General features: G+C 39.4%; 2 long non-coding RNA genes across 2 annotated transcripts; both read left to right on the forward strand.

Moving 5' to 3' along the window:
• The first annotated feature begins 5,531 nt into the window (after positions 1–5,531).
• Positions 5,532–7,996, forward strand: LOC128502825 (uncharacterized). Its single transcript, XR_008355170.1, has 3 exons — positions 5,532–6,009; positions 6,470–6,962; positions 7,938–7,996. It is a non-coding gene; the product is annotated as an uncharacterized LOC128502825 (long non-coding RNA).
• An 834-nt stretch (positions 7,997–8,830) lies between these two features.
• Positions 8,831–9,708, forward strand: LOC128502824 (uncharacterized). The gene is made up of 2 exons (XR_008355169.1): positions 8,831–8,932; positions 9,306–9,708. It is a non-coding gene; the product is annotated as an uncharacterized LOC128502824 (long non-coding RNA).
• The last annotated feature ends 2,579 nt before the right edge of the window (positions 9,709–12,287 follow it).

A 12,287-nucleotide genomic window follows, 5' to 3' on the forward strand; every position in this document is an offset into this window, starting at 1 on the left:
CAACAATAAGTAAAGATTATAGTTTAAGAACAGGAGAGAAGTAACCAGGGATAGGATATGTGTAGAAAGGGTGAGATATCGGGAATGTGAAACACGTGGGAGAGAAATGCTTTATTTCCTATTTCAACAAACAGGGAAACACTGGGAAGAGGTAAACATTTTTTTCACGTATAGTAACATATTCTTATATATACACAGAAGCTGGATACATTTTCATTATTCTGCATTATTCTGTTACAATCACATGCATCTGGAGATCATACTGAGACCTCCTGTATAGAAGAAACAGTAACAGAAGAGCAATTAATACAATATAATTATTAATATTATTATGTCATTTATAGAGCTCCTTTATATTTTTCAGCACCGTTCAATCATAATATACGGTCAACTAGACTGCCAACTGTATAGCAAGATTATTACAAACAGATAATATTCCATTATTTAGAGACAGGCTCTAATATCTTCTAATAATGTGTCCTTTTGTTTTTCTTACAGATACTTCTGCTGCTTCATGAATTTTTTGAGATATTAATTTTAAAGATATAGATATATATAATGATAATTATTAAAAAATATATATAATTCAAAAAAGTGTCTGGGTTTTATTTTTCGACTCTGTTCTCTTTGTAAAATGATCAGGTATTTGTCACCCTCTATCCCTAATTCTAACCCTGGACAGCCTAAACCCTGTAACTAGGACATGAGGTTGTAAGGGACATGACCCATAATGACTTAAACATAAATATGTATACACATAAAAAACCATTGATAAATACAAAACACAACACACCATATTTGGATGAATCAGCCCGTGGACTTGTATTTAGTTTATCATTTAAACAAACTTTCAGCTGTAACTTAATAACTTTGTAACCACTGTAACATAAACACAAGCCCAGAGCACCAGACTAAATTCACCTAAACTTGCCAACCGCCCTAAAAGTCAGCCAGCATAACTTAAACTTACAGTTTAGGGTGGGTGGGAGGGCACATCTTCATTAAATCTTCCATGGAGTCTTCGGCTTACCAACCTCGCCACTGCTCACCAGACTCAAGGTCAGTGCAGTATAGGCTCAGTGGGTCGCCAGGTAAGTAGACAAGCCCCTTTAAAAACGCCTCTATTTATAGTTATATTTCCCGCCCATAGCAGCGTGAGACACCCGCGAGGTAGGCGCGAGGCAACCATGAGGCAGCGCGAGACACGTGGCAAAGCGCTAGTGCAGGCGCAAATCAAAAACAGCTTAAACTCTTATTTTTTATATATACATATATAACTACTTGACCTTTTGGTGACCTATCTAGCCTATACTTTCTATTGATAAACTAACCTATATTTGCCCCCACAACCTCATGGGACCCTGCCCTATGGGTGCAGGCTTTATCAATATGTAATGTCCTAGTGCAAGGCCACTAACCCTTAATCTAACCGATAAAGGGGCTCCATGCATTTTTTTATTTATTACATTAAAAATATATTTTGGAAAGTATTCTTTTTTTTCTTCATTTTCTTCTTAAAGACATTTAGTCCCTTCATCCTTGAAACCTGTACCAAGAAGCCCATTAGGACATATCAGTACGTCCTGACTGGCTGATCTTGGGAGATCAGGCAGTCGTTAGAAGCCAGCTTTGTTGGCTACCTGCAGCCCAATTGTGTTTAACAGCACTCGCTGCGAGACCTGGTACACCGGCATACAAGGATTGCCTGAAATAAATAAATAACCAATATTTTTAAGAACCTCTTAGTCCTACCACTATAAGTATCATAGTATATAGTATAAAAAATCAGTAGCCCCAAACCCCTTAGTTTTAAAAATATGTAATATAGGGTAATATGTAAAGTGAATATAAATTGTGTCATTGTTCAGCTGAGGCACCAACAGTACAGAAGGAACTTTAAGAAAAATATATGATTTCACCCTCACAGTTATTTTCTGCGATCCAGGCGCATCCCCTCTTCGATGAGCCTCGGAGGTGGAACCCCTCTGCTGCTAGCGTTGTCAGGATCCATGATCCGCATACCGCTTTTTGAGTTCACATTATAATAATAAAACACACAGGAGACCGAAATTTAGTGGGAAAGTGTATGGCCACAGCGCTTTATTAGTTTGTTTAAGAAAACGGTATTCAAATGTTAATACGCGTCAAACGCTGCTTGGTGCTATATCTGTCAAGCAATACACCTTGTAAAAACAGTAAACGTTTAGTCATAAGACCGCCATTAAAATATTCATAAAACATATGGCAACAAGCCACTGTAACCAATGCCGACATTACTCCCGCCTGCCGTAAGCCTACATTGGCAGACAGACTGGCATAAATTACATTACGTTATCAAAGGGACCCTGCTCTAGGGAAAAAAATACAACTTACTGAGGCGTACCTCCACCTCACTATTGACGAACCGTCTCCAAAAAATTAATTAACAGGAACCACACAAACAAAAAACGAAACAACAGGGAGGGACGCGCCAGGAACAAGGGGAGGGCATCCAGTTTATATATTTATATATATATATATGTACCGCAACTTTCTGTTGCCCATTCCCTGCCTCCACTACACCACATGGTTTCTAAGGATAGGCTTTTCACTTTAGCTTGCCCCGTGCAGTTCGTTTTGGCCTCTGGGGCTTTCTAGAACAGAAGGGTTCAGCATTGTTGTAGGGCTGGATACTCACCTGGACGATCTCTGCTCTTCACCTGCTGACACTTCTTCCTCCACGGAGACAGCCTGCGGCATGGGTCTGATGTTCGTCCTGGACGAGTTGGTGAGATAATTTACATTTGATTGCAATATATTTCATTTTAGTGCTAAGCTATATTTAAATTATTGAGATAGTGGGTCTCCAAAATACATAATAATAATAATAATAATGTTCAGAAAAGGCTTAATATGTCCATAAATACATTTAACAATGTATACAAAATATAGCCCCTTTTCTACATTAGCTTCCCCTCCCTGCTAAAAATGTTTTTCTTAAGTCTTAATATGCTCAAAATACATTCACTCACTTTGCATAAAACATTTTTCTTCCACATTAATCAGCTTTAACTTCCCCTCCCTGCTAGAGTTGTGATGCTAGGCAGTGATGTCATAATGCAGACTCTCAATTACAGTGAGCTAACAGTAATCTTTCTCTCACACATCATTTAACAAACAGCAGCGAACACATGCATATCAGCAAAATACATACATGCAAAACAGCAACATATACACACACACACACACATATATATATATATATATATATATATATATATATATATATATATATATATATATATATATATATATACACACACACACATACACTCCAAACAAAGTATACACGATTGTTTAATTTTATGGAGCCATCTCGATTGGATGCATTTCTTGACTGTTTGGTGAAAGTCTGGTAGGAAGTCTCACCTTTGTGGAGATAATCTTTCTATTCTCTATAGTTTATTTTGCTTTTTCTGCCTCCCCTACTTTCTGTTTTGATTGTTTTTTCCCCTTGCTTTGTATTTTTATGTTTCCATTTTATGTATATATCATTGACTTGAAAAATGCAACAATTTATTTTTTTAAGTATGGAGAATGATTGAAGGGAAAAGCTTTGTGTTTCACTAAAAGTCCAGGACGAGTTGGTGACTTGCATTGCGGAAACTCAGGAGATAATTTATATTTGATTGCAATATATTTGATTTTAGTGCTAAGCTACATTTAAATTATGGAGATAGTGGGTCTCCAATATACAAAAGAACCTGAATAATGTTCAGAAAAGGCTTAATATGTCCATAAATACATTTAACAATGTATACAAAATATAGCCCTTTTTCCACATTAGCTTCCCCTCCCTGCTAGAGTTGTGATGCTAGGCAGTGAAGTCATAATGCAGACTCTCAACATCAGTGAGCTAACAGTAATCTTTCTCTCACACATCACCGGAAAATAACAAACAGTTACACACCCAAATCAGCAGCAGACATACACACACATCAGCATGAAAACTTACAATACTATATATATATCTATATTTAAATATCTATATCTATGACACATACGCTCAATGCAAAGTATACATGATTGATTAATTTTATGGAGCCGTCTCGATTGGATGCATTTCTTGACTGTTTGGTGAAAGTCTGGTAGGAAGTCTCACATATTTTGATATATCTTTCTATTCTCTATTGTTTATTTCAAACTGTTTTTCCATTTTATGCTTTTTATTTCCCTACTTTCTGTTTTTATTGCTTTTTTTTCACCCTTACTTTGTATTTTCATGTTTCTGTTTTATGTATGTATATATCATTTACTTTTTTAACACATTTAATGTGGAAAATGATAAATAATTTTTAATTTGTCAGAATTTGTGCCAAATGAAGCCAATTTGCTCATAATTTTGCATTCTAACCAAGCTCCAATCCCAAAAACCTAATTTCTTTATTTTTGGTATTGACAATATGACCAAATTCAAAACTTTAGATAAAATTTGCCGAAAGTTTCTTATTTAAGTTCTAGTCTTCCATTAGGGCGCAAAAATGTCTTATATTTAAAATGTCTGATTTTGCTTAACTCTTGCATGACCAATGGAATTTGTTTATATAATATTAGATATATTTGAAAGTAAGTGGAACGATTGAAGTGAACAGCTTTGTGTTATCCTGGCAGTTGGTGGCCTGCATTGGGAAGCCCACGGGGACAAGTTATATTTGAATGAAATATATTATATTTTAGTGTTAGGCTACATTTAAATGATTGAACTAGTAAGCTGGTTAATGTGGCAAAAAATCCACTTATTGTCTCTGATTTTTACTTAAAACATTGTAAAAAAATGTGGCCTTTTTATCCACATTAATCAGCTTTCTCATTCATTTTTTGTTTTCTTCTCAGAAAGAGCTAAAATTGTTTTTCATTTTAGGGAATAATAGAGTATTAATTGAATGCTTTTGATTAATGTTTGGATACGTGTTTATACAACCCAGCAAAAATACGTATAGAGTTTAAAAAATATGTGAAAATTATTGGAATTGTATGCAAACAAGTTTTCTTTTAGGTATTGATTTCAGTTTAGGTAAGGAGCTGCAGCAGACCATCTTCTCCATTGTGTAACATTTTGCCAGTGAATGGCAAGAAAGCACTTCCAATTAAAACTAGTGTTTTCTGCACATGCACATAGAAGGGTCTATATAAAGGAAAGATTTTGCAACTTTACAATTATAAACGTAATATGTTTTTGCCTAGAGCAGTTTTGACATATAAAGCAATTAAATGACTGATCACGGAAGGGGCAGTTAACACAGAACAAGCCACTATAACAAACACATAGACAGAAACACGTACAGTGTAACACTTGGAAGTCCAGCGTTGTAGGAACCCGATAGAGAGAAAGTTTCCAGACAGGTGTATTTCGAACTGTTGTGGTTCCTGACAATAGCACTCACTACTATACACCCTTAGGACCGCAGGATAGTCAGAGACAAAGAGTCACATGAAGGGTAAGGCCAGAGACCTTAAATTAAATTATCACTCATAGCCTGGACAGTCACGGACAGGTGGACAGGTGCAGTTAGAACCCTGTAAGGAGGGTGCTTGTCTTACTTTGTCTGTAAAGGCTTGAGTTTTTAAATGCAAAAAAGATTCCCTGGTGAGTGCCTGTTAGCGATGGCAGATGTAACAATTGGCAGATCCAGAGACTGATTGCGGAAAGGGATGTTACACTAACACACACAGACACTCACACTAACACAGACCAAGCCACAAACACCTAGACAAAAATTTGTATAGTGTAACATTTGGAGGACCAGCGTTGAAGGAACCTGATAGGCAGTAAATTTCAAGACAGGTGGATTTAGACCTGTTGTGGTTCCTGATAATAGCGCTCAGTACTATACACCCTTAGGACCGCAGGACAGTCAAGTAGAAAATGTAACTTGAAGGATGAGGCCAGAGATCTTACTTCAAATTATCACTCATAGCCTGAAGAGTCACGGACAGGTGGAGAGGTGCAGATTGAACCCTGTAAGGAGGGTGCTCAAACTACGTGGTCTGTAAAGGCTTGAGTTTTTAAATGCAAATGAGATTCCCCGGTCAGTGCCTGTCTGCGCCGGCAGACGTAACAATTGGCAGATCCAGAGACTGATTGCGGTAAGGGATGTTACACTAACACACCCAAACACTCACACTAACACAGATCAAGCCACAAACACAAACACGTATAGTGTAACACTTGGAGGACCAGCGTTGCAGGAACCTGATAGAGAGAAAGTTTCCGGACAGGTGGATTTAGACCTGTCCTGGTTCCTCATAATAGCGCTCAGTACTATACACCCTTAGGACCGCAGGATAGTCAGAGACAAAAAGTCACATGAAGGGTAAGGTCAGAATCCTTACATGAAATTATCACTCATAGCCTGAAGAGACACGGACAGTTGGACAGGTGCAGTTAGAACCCTGTATGAAGGGTGCTCGTCTTACTTTGTCTGTAAAGGCTTGAGTTTTTAAATGCAAAAAAGATTCCCTGGGTGAGTGCCTGTCGGCGATAGCTGACGTGGCAACTGGCAGATCCAGAGACTGATTGCGGAAAGGGATGTTACACTAACATACACAGACACTCACATTAACACAGACCAAGCCACAAACACTTAGACAAAACTTTGTATAGTGTAACATTTGGAGGACCAGCGTTGAAGGAACCTGATAGCCAGTAAATTTCAAGACAGGTGGATTTAGACCTGTTGTGGTTCCTGATAATAGCGCTCAGTACTATACACCCTTAAGACTGCAGAATAGTCAGAGACAAAGAATCACCTGAAGGGTAAGGCCAGAGACCTTAGATGAAATTCTCACTCATAGCCTGAAGAGACACGGACAGGTGGACAGGTGCAGTTAGAGAAGGGTGCTCGTCTTACTTTGTCTGTAAAGGCTTGAGTTTTTAAATGCAAAAAAGATTCCCTGGTGAGTGCCTGTTAGCGATGGTAGATGTAACAATTGGCAGATCCAGAGACTTGTCGCGGAGGGAACAGTTACACTAACACACACAGACACTCACACTAACATATACCAAGATACTAACACAAACACCCAGACACAAAGACGTACAGTGTAACTGTAACGATTGGATGAGGAGGACCCTGGATGGAGGAGTGAGCCAGGCAAACAGGAACCAGGAGTAGCCAGGAGTGCTGGAACCGAGAATCAGGTCTGGTAACCAGTAAAGCAGGAAGCCGAATGAAATCCAGAAGAGTAGTCAAACAAGCCGAGTCAATACCAATGATCAGAGAACAGGAGCCAAATCAGAGAACAGGAGCCAAATCAGAAAACAGGAGCGAAGTCAGCAAGCCAGGTCAAACGAAGAAATAGTCACAGTAACTCGCACAGGAAAACAGCAGAATACACCAACCAAAGGGTGACCCAGAAGAGGAAGTCCAGGTTTAAACAGGGAAAGGTTGAGGTGTGTCCTGCATTAAGAGGTCACCCGAGGTTATAAGAACACGTTACAGATGTGCTACCTGTATGCCGTGTGTTCGGCCACGCGGTGAAGATGCCGACCAGGTAGCGGTGGTACTCGCTGCCCGGGAAGCCGTCTGAGGAGGAAGCGTTGTGGGACCGGCCACGGAGCGGGACCTGAGAGGCAGGTAAGTTCTTACAGTAACACTTGGAGGACCAGCGTTGCAGTAACCTGATAGACAGTAAGTTTCCAGACAGGTGGATTTCGACCTGTCGTGGTTCCTCATAATAGCGCTTAGTACTATAGACCCTTAGGACCGCAGCATAGTCAGAGACAAACAATCACCTAAAGGGTAAGGCCAGAGTCCTTACATGAAATTATCACTCATAGCCTGAAGAGACACGGACAGGTGGACAGGTGCAGTTAGAACCCTGTATGAAGGGTGCTCGTCTTACTTTGTCTGTAAAGGCTTGAGTTTTTAAATGCAAAAAAGATCCCTTGGTGAAAGCCTGTTAGCGATGGTAGATGTAACAATTGGCAGATCCAGAGACTTATCGCGGAGGGGACAGTTGCACTAACACACACAGACACTCACACTAACATATACCAAGCTACTAGCGCAAACACTTAGACACAAACACGTATAGTGTAATACTTGCAGGACCAGCATTGCAGGAACCTGATAGAGAGAAAGTTTCAAGACAGGTGGATTTCAACCTGTCCTGGTTCCTCATAATAGCGCTCAGTACTATACACCCTTAGGACCGGAGGATAGTCAGAGACAAAGAATCACCTGAAGGGTAAGGCCAGAGTCCTTACATGAAATTATCACTCATAGCCTGAAGAGACACGGACAGGTGCAGTTAGAACCCTGTAAGAAGGGTGCTCGTCTTACTTTGTCTGTAAAGGCTTGAGTTTTTAAATGCAAAAAAGATTCATTGGGTGAGTGCCTGTCGGCGATGGCTGACGTGGCAATTGGCAGATCCAGAGACTGATTGCGGAAAGGGATGTTACACTAACATTTACAGACACTCACACTAACACAGACCAAGCCACAAACACCTAGACAAAAATGTGTATAGTGTAACATTTGGAGGACCAGCGTTGAAGGAACCTGATAAAATCTAGGAAGACAAGTACTCTAAAGGATTTACAGACGGGGATGTCTGTAAAGGCTTTAGTTTGTAAAATTCCAAACAGATTCCCTGGTGAGTGTACACAGGTACTCAGACTAATAGAACTAGACGCACTATCACACTAACACAAACCAAGCGACTGACACAAACACCTAGACACTGATAATTATAATGTAATACTTGAAGGACCGGCGTTGTAGGAACCCGATAGACAGTAAGTTTCCCGACAGGTGGATTTCGAGCGGCGTGGTACCTTCTAATAGTGCTCAGTACACCGCAGGACACTCAGAAACATCAAGTCACTTAAATGGTGAGGCAAGAGACCTTACATGACATCCTCGCTGAGGAGAGATGCAGGTAGAACCAGGTAAGGAAGGCGCTCATTTTACGTTGTCTGTTAAGGCTTGAGTTCTTAAATGCAAAAGAGCATGGTAGATCCATGCACTGATCGCAGAAGGGACAGCTACATTAACACACAGATATCCAGACACAAGCACATGCTAAAATATGCACACACATGCCATACCCACAAACACTAACATACCCTGGAACACATACATACACACACTAACATCCCTAAAGACACACGTTTTGTAGTGGTACGTGACTCAACAGAGAGGGGTACAGAGTTAATATAAAGATTCCCTCTGTAGCTCTATATTCTAAAGGAGTCATTTTTTTCCAGTAGCTAGTACATAAAGCTGTTATTCTAACTAACTTTATGTTGCTTTCCCATTTAGAAGCAAGCATGATGATCATCTTTTCTTCAACATTATCCGAACAAGTTATAAAGTTCCAATTGTATAATAATAAGATCCACAGAGCCACCTTCAGCAAGTCCATTCTACTTCCAGTACAATTGTGCTTGCAACCTCTGTTTAATTACTAACCTCTTATTGCCTAGAGGGATGGGCAGTCCTTTTAGCCATGGATCCCCAGAGGTTTCCCCCACAGGGGGTTTTCCTGTCCTGAGTGCTAGAGGATGACTCTAAGTGAGTCCAGAGGGCGTTTTCTGTACTCTAGAGTCCTACTTAATGTACTTGACCAGGCTTTTTGTAGAGAATATCAAAAGCCACATTATGCTAGGTGGTACCTTCAACTACAGATATTTTTCTAATAAATAATATAATCTTAAAGTTCAAATGTACTCATTGTCTTGTTTATTATCCTACTTGTGAGATTTTCATGTGGTTTAACCTGTGGACCTCAGCCTCTCTCTTCACTTGGCAGTAGGGCATCTGACTTTGGACAATTCAGCATTTAGTCTCCCTGTCAGACCATCACAGTAAGTTTAACAAAACTGAGGGTATGGGTGGAACAGGCCTAAGAAGCTTATTTTAGCACTTCAGAGCTGTTTATGATCTACTAATCATATATTCTACTGTGGCAAATACAGTGAATTCCAATAAATGCTTATAATAATGTAACATACTAAATCTTCCAACCATTTTGAAAATAAATTGATTCAAATAGGTAGCTGTAAGTCATAAAACACAAGAATGATGCAAAAAGGTCTATAAAGCACTTAAAAGACATTTACACAATGTCTCAAGATATTACATAATGGTAAAGTAAACATTTATATTCCCTTATCTATCAAGTAAAACTTATTTTACATAGATGAGGAATTTGCAAGACACTTCAATTTTCTTAACCTGAAGTCATCGAACATAAGACGAAGTTACCTGGCAGAGGAAATTTCTCGAAAGCATTACTTTTTATAGGAGCTTAGACAACTGTGTGGATGATTCAGTGTCCTCCATGATGTGTCCATATGCATGCAATAGGTGTGAATCTCATGCAGGTTTACAGAACCAGAGTGAACATCTTAACATGTAACACGGATCCGTTGAGTAGTTGCCCTCGTATACATGTATTTGATTTGACTCGCAAACACGTTCTTTGATATGTGACATCACTATTACTAGTCAGATTGTCACTCTTAGTTTGAAGATTAAAATCATGTAGAATTTAGGTGAGTGGTAAACTATAAAACAAATAAACAAGCAACTATTCCTATTTTATTTAAAACAATACTAATTGTACATTTTAACAAATTAGAAAGGAACTTGCTAACGCAATGTACATATTGACTATAATATTGTATTCGATTAAAAGTTGAGTCATTTTATGTGGCCATATCTTGACTCCTTTCTCCAATGTTATCCTTGCTAATGATCTTTGTTAATTGGATTGTCAATACTTAGTTCTTCTTTGCATCCACCTAAAAAAGGGGGAAAAGAGCGTTGAATGTGTTTATACATACATAGCACTCAATTCAAGGTGTGTACATGCAAAATCTGCATAAGCTGGGTGGTTGAGTGTGTCGAAGCAATTTCTGGGCTGTTGGTAGTTATGGAAGAGCAGTGTAACTAAGTGGGTTGGTCTGTAATTCCTTAAAGACTGCTTAGGACTTCCTTATTCCATTGGTGGGGAAGTCCATGGTTTACTGTACTTGGTGTCTGGTGGTAAAGTGGGAGGATATAAGAATTACTGACTGATGATTGATGTTCCGTTTGTGGTTCCATCGGCTACACAATGCTGTCTTATTTACAAATAGATGTTCTGTAAGCTGCTTATTACTCCAGTTACCCTCCTTACTCTTTTTCTTTACTGCAAACAACATTTCTTTATTTTATATGGAAAGCAGAAACAGAAGAACTAGCAGGTTTGTACGTTTCTGACAGTTCACAAGTGGGCTTCTGGATGTGCTTACATATTGCTTACCTTACCATCAAGCACTTCCGTTGCTTACTCCCTCGCTCTTTGAGTATGGAGGCCAGCAGTGTCCATATCAAGGTGTTGGTTCATCCCAGATGGAAGAGAACTGTCTATGTGAACACTGCTGGCATACTTTTGGAAAGAGGAAGCAGGCCGCAGGAAGCATTTGGTGGTTAGGTAAGTACAATGGCTTTTTAATCAGATACTTTAGATAACCATTATGAAAAGCTATCTTTTCCTAGGAGTAAAGTTTGCTTAATCATTTTCTTTTGAGTGAAAAATAAAGTTTAATGTCACTTTAAACAAATTTACAATAATTGCTTAGCGCAGCAGCGACATTAGCGAACCTCTGACAATAGGCAGCTATCCGGAACGGAATAATGCCCAAATATCGGGACTCTCCAACTACCCTTCAAAAGTTTGCCAGAGGAGGCCCCTGCAGGTAACCAATAGATTTGCTCGTATGGATCTTTAACTCCTGGAACCTCCCAAGGCCAAGTTTCACCATCAGGAGTTAAAGGTCCGTACGAGCAACTCTATCGGTCACCGGCATGGTCCTCCTCTGCCATCATCCAATGACGGGCAGCTGCCCATATGAGTGATCAAAGTAATGGACTTGAGTGACTATGTCCTTTAGGCTTCAGCACCCCATGGACTCTGGATGAAATGGTCTTCAAGATCCATCAATTTTGTTTGCAGTGATTCTAATTACATTTCTTTTAAAAGTCTTCATCGAGTGCCAGGTAGGTTCTTGGGTTTCTTGAGATTCACAAATGCTTCTCATGAGGGATGCTGGAGTAGATCGGCTTGTAGAATATGTGGTCTATCAACCTATCTGAGTCACCCTCCATTTGGCACATGAGGCAGCATTTTTTCCGAATTTTGGTGTGAGAAAGTTTGGCATCTCATAATTAGATATCTTTCAGCAGGGTACTTTTTATGAAAAAAATGGGTGTGGCTAGGGGTGTGGTTGGGGCTTTACAGCAGATTTTTAGGAAATT

This window comes from Spea bombifrons, chromosome 8 (genome assembly GCF_027358695.1).
Source record: "Spea bombifrons isolate aSpeBom1 chromosome 8, aSpeBom1.2.pri, whole genome shotgun sequence".
In the NCBI taxonomy this organism is placed as follows: Eukaryota; Metazoa; Chordata; class Amphibia; order Anura; family Pelobatidae; genus Spea; species Spea bombifrons.